A 5,677-nucleotide genomic window follows, 5' to 3' on the forward strand; every position below is an offset into this window, starting at 1 on the left:
CTATTTGAGCGCACAAAAGCAAAACTCTCTTTGTTACCAAAATGCAATCTTGCTACAACAACAAGCTGAGATAAAGGTTTTTGTGGAATCCTTATTATTAAAGAGTTAATTTACCTTGACGTACAACACACATCTACATACATGAACTAGGACATTGCTCCCCACCCCAACCTCCTCACTCTAGGAGGAAGTGCGCACTCACCCTCACTAGTCTATGATATATGGAGGACACTCCGACCTGGAATAGCCATGGCATGTAGTAAGCAGAAATGCAAAAAAAAAATTATATATATATATATATATATATATATATATATATATAATATATATATATATATATATATATATATATATATATATATACATATATAGAAAAAATTAAAAATGAAATATTGCATAAAAAAAATGTACACAATACAATATAAATAATTCCACTCATATCTTCTTAAGACCTCTGCAACTGATATACAAAATACCCAAAGTGAAAAAAATCATGACATCAGTCTTACACAACCTCATCAGTAACCCCCCTCTGGTTGTGGGCGATACAGGCTTTTTGGGCGGAACAGGGGTGGGAATAAATATTCCTTAATCCCTTGATTTTACTTGTCCTGGTTTACGGCAAAATTTCACAACACAACTCCTCACCACCAATGTTTCGTCATTTATTTAAATCAGTACTACACTAGCACTTGCAGCTAGGCTATCAACCAGTGGCCCCTAGCGGTTTTCCCGAAAAAATCATTCATCTTCCCTCCCTTCTCTTATAACATTGAGTATAAGGTATTCACATTTACACATTCTCTAACACTGACCAGGAATCATATAAATACATGAATAATACAGCATCCGCCTGACTTATCTCACCTGACCTATTTAACCTCTAATTGTTTTTAGGTTCACTCAGCAATGTTATACGTATTGCCACACTCAGCAAATTTACCACAACATTTTACGTATACATTAAGCATCAACATAAGAACACATTGTTATCATCGAGTTTATTTAAAACACATCAAAAGAAGAAATGAGCTCTGTTTAAACAACAACAGCAAAGGAAAAAAAAAATTTACTCATCAACTTGAGGAATGTCACGTATGCAAGGGTAAGGAGGAACATTTTTGAAAACTACCTCTTCAGGTACCACATGTATGTGTGCCTGATGATGGTCAAACACTGCACCATTAATAATGCTTTGTATCACAACTGTGTTAGAGTTAACCATCTTTACTCGGTACGAACCCAAATACGCTAGCTCTAGTTTGTATTTCTTATGTTATAATCGTTTCAAATACACATAACACGATCGCCCACAAATACTTTTACCGGCACGGTTTTGAACCGACCATCATACTTTGAGCCGTTTTCTTCATTAGCTCTTTTCAAGAAACTTTCAATGGTGTTCCTTAATCTCCTCAATAGATTTACTAAATATACACAGTATTGCTCAGTTTAATAATTTGGCAATTGTTGCGAATTACTGAGTACCATATATGGTAACACAGGATCCTGTCCATACACTCAAAAGAAAGGCGTGTCCCTAAGTGAAGCATTATATGCAATGTTCAAAGCTACCTCAGCTTTAGGAAGCATGGCGTGCAAATGAAGGGGGGTCATCAGCCACTAAGTAACATAAATTTCGCACTACTTCCCTGTTATGCGATTCCGCTAAGCCATTACCTGAAGGCCTATATGCGGTCATTGAAAAGTGTTAAATTTTCATCAAGTCCGTGACCAATTTCACCATCTCAAGACCGTTATAACTTATCAAAATTTTCGGGCAACCAAACCTGGTAATGAAAGACCACAGTAGCAGGGCTAATGAATTTGCCGATTTATCCAACATGACGTAAGTATGAGTGTACTAAGTGATTGCATCCACAAATAAGCAAATTTACTTATGTTGTGTTAAACCAGTAGGAAATGGCCCTACTACATCCATATGCACTTTTTAAATTTCAATAGGAATCACAGGCCACTTTTTGGCTTCCTGTACAGTGTTTCTATGTTCTTTGAAACAGTTACAAGCAGGACAACCTTTTATTTAATTATCTATAGATTTTCTCATTCCTAACCAAAAGCAAGATTCACATGCTCTCCTTAATGTTCTATCAATCCCTAAATGCCCAGCATACGGACTTGCATATACAATGTATATGGCTGGATTAATTAAAGAGTGAGGAAGAACTACCCGTTCACAAAATTCCCCTTCCCCCCTCTCGTAAGCACAATATAGGATATAATTTTCTATAAAAGAATTCTCACAAGGCACATTCAGAAATGAAGGATATCTCTCCAATTCCCCTTTAATCACTGCTCGCACTCTTTCCATCAATTCCTCTTTCTTCTGTCCCACTCAGACTTCTTTATGTCCCAATCTCCCAAGTCAATCAAACCTCTATTATCAGGGCATTCATTCTGGACACACTTCGTCATGTCCTCGGCCACCCACATACATTCACCTTAGCCGCTCATATCTCTCTCTGTCTCCCTAATATCTGCAACTCTCTCCCTCTCTCTCTCTCCACTACCATGTTCCGTTTGTTCCTCGGGAGAATTCACATCCCTTGCTCTATTTTCTCTATTTTGATTGGGGTCTTCAATATTTTGGTTACGTTCTTCGTTCCTCTTTTGTGCCCTAGTTGTTGCTCCTATTACTGCACCTCTAGAGAGAGCATCAGCTACCTTGTTAGCTTTACCTTCTATATGGCGAAAAACTTTTATATTAAACTCTAACAAAATCTCAATGCATCTTGCTTGTCGAGAGGTCAAATAATTTTTATAATACAAATCACGTAAGGGCCTATGATCACTTTGCAACTCAATCGACCGAACAAATAAAAAGAACAGTTTCCTCTATAGAACCCAAAGACAAAGAATAGCCAAGGCCTCTCAATCGAATGTGCTATTATTTTTTTCTGCCCCTTTTAATGAACGGGAAGCAAAACAAATGGGTTGCTCTCTGCTTTTATCATCTCGTTGAGAAACTACCCCACCAATAGCTACACTACTCGTATCTGTTGTCACTAAAAATTGGCGATCAAATCTACGATATGCGAGTAATTCATTGCTAGTTAAGGCAGTTTTCAAATGGTTAAAGGCCTTTTCTTCTTCCACTACCCAATTTATTACTTTTTGTTTCTTTAAAGCATCTAAGGGTCACACTATCTCTCCAAAACCTCTTATGAATTTACGGTAATTCCCAGCGAGCCATAGGAGCCCAGCTACTTCCTTAGAATTACGTGGCGTGGGGAAATCTCTAATAATTGCTAATTTACTGGGGCAGGGTTGGATACCTTCTAGGGTTATTATGTGACCTAAAAATTCGACCTGTTTACAGAAAAATTTGCACTCTGACAAATTTATTTTCATACCATTTTGTCGCAATGCTTCTAAAACTTTACGAATATTATTATTATGTCCTTCGGCCGTTTTCCCTGTAATTATTATATCGTCTAAATAAACAAGCACATTATAGCCAATTAAGGGAGACAAAACGGCCATCATTACTCCGGAGAAATGAATTGGATCATATTTAACACCGGAAGGAAGAAAATTAAACTGAAATAGTTGATCATTAGGTATAAATGCTGTTTTATATTTATTGTCTTCCTGAATGGGTATTTGATAGTTTCCAGATTTTAAACCAACAGTTGTAAAATATTTACTATCCCGTACCCTCACAAGTAAATTTTCGATCGAGAGCAATGGAAATGCATTATCCATAGTGACTGCATTCAACTTCCTATAATCAACACACAATCTTACCGAGCCATCCTTTTTCCTAACAGCTACAATTGGAGAAGCCCAGGGGGATTTGCTCTTCTTGATTATCCTTGTCCCCATAATTTATTAATTTCCTTGTTTATCTCTCCCTGGAAATTGATGAGTACCTTATAAGCCCTTGACCTTCACAAGTAAATCTTCGATCGAGGGCAATGGAAATGGATTATCCTTAGTGACTGCATTCAACTTCCTATAATCAACACACAATCTTACCGAACCATCCTTTTATCCCTTGTTCCCTTAATTTATTAATTTCCTTTTTTATCTCTCCCTGGAAATTGATGGGTACCTTATAAGCCCTTGACCTGATTGGCTTCGCCTGCCCAGTTTCAATGATAAAGGAAATCAATCAATCCTACCGGGTGGCTCATCTTCAACTGCAATTACATCGGAATAAATATTGACAGTCTCTTACTACAGGTTGATATTCTGACGGACATAGTTTTCGTGCTTGCATAATCAAATTATGAGTGCGTTCATCTGTGCGGGCTGGAGTAGGGGCTCCGAACATCCTTTTATAAGCAATTTCACATAACTAATTCACAAAAAGAATCGCTTCCTAACACAACTCTTTTATTTGACAAATTAACTATCGTTATATCAGCTCTGTTCTCTTTTATTTCCGTCAAGCCCTCTAATATCATTTGGGCCCAATTGTTATGGAGTTTAACAACGACCTTGGTTCCTTCTGGAAGAGGGCAACACAGGGTCACTGATATGCTCGTAAGTGTCTGGGGGAGACAACACTTCTCCTCTTTCAGGTACAACCGTTACCTTACTCAAATGTCTCTCCGAACCCGCACACGCACTTACTCCCTCATGAATTTCTATTGGCAAAATGTACCCTCCTGCTTTTACTGTTATTGTATCTTTTACCTCCAAAATACATATTTGATTATTAGAGATAAAATCAATTCCTAAAATAGCCTAGATTCCTGGAATTCCCAAGGCTAGACAAAAAAATCATGTGTAAACTTCCCAGATCCCACCTTAAAGTTGACAATCATTGTATGGTTTATGCATTGTTTATTTCCTCCTGGCGTATCGAGGATGATGGATGCCACAGACAGTAGTTGGTTTGAGGAGAATCTTTTTTTAATCAGTGAAACGCTGGTTCCTGTGTCGATCAGCGCTCCAATGGATTTATCTGGCATGTCAATCCTAACGGCTAACATTCCTTGCCGGCCATTACGAGATATGGGGCACGTGCCAATGACCTCAGCTGCAATGCCGCTTCTCCTTAGTGCTGCCGGGGTGAGGTCGGGGGTACCGATGGAGGTCCCAGTGCCTCCTTTAACTCTGTCGTCCATGGAAGTGCTGCCTTGGCTACTGCTTGTAATGTCATTCGGGGGGTGGGGGGGGTTGTTGTTGTTGCATTGAACTCCTTCGTTTTCCCCTTCCTCTATATCCTTTTAGGACATGTTATATAGTAATATGTAAAATATGGTGATCAACTTTTGATGGCATTGGTCGACTATGAAAAACCCTTTGATAGTTTGCACCGGCCAATTTTATGGAGAGTCCCGCGTCATTATGGAATGCATCTTAAAGATGTCAATATGATTAAGTCTGTTCATGAGCATAATAAGTGCAAAGTTACTGGCAATGGAGTCTTATCAAATGAATTTCCAGTGAACAGCGGAGTACTCCGATGGAATGTGTTGTCACCGATGATGTTTATCCTCCTCATAGATTTTGTAATTGATAAAACAGTCGGAGATGGTGGAGAAGGATTGGACTGCTGTTGGTGGTAGGAATTTAGAAAACTTAGAGTATGCTGATGGTGCTGTCTTTGTTAGCAGAGCACCACATGATTTTCAATGCTTGATTGGCAGAACGCATGAAATACCACACGAGGTGGTGCTCAAGATAAATAGAAGAAAGACAGGTA

This window comes from Palaemon carinicauda, chromosome 10 (genome assembly GCF_036898095.1).
Source record: "Palaemon carinicauda isolate YSFRI2023 chromosome 10, ASM3689809v2, whole genome shotgun sequence".
Classification (NCBI taxonomy): Eukaryota; Metazoa; Arthropoda; class Malacostraca; order Decapoda; family Palaemonidae; genus Palaemon; species Palaemon carinicauda.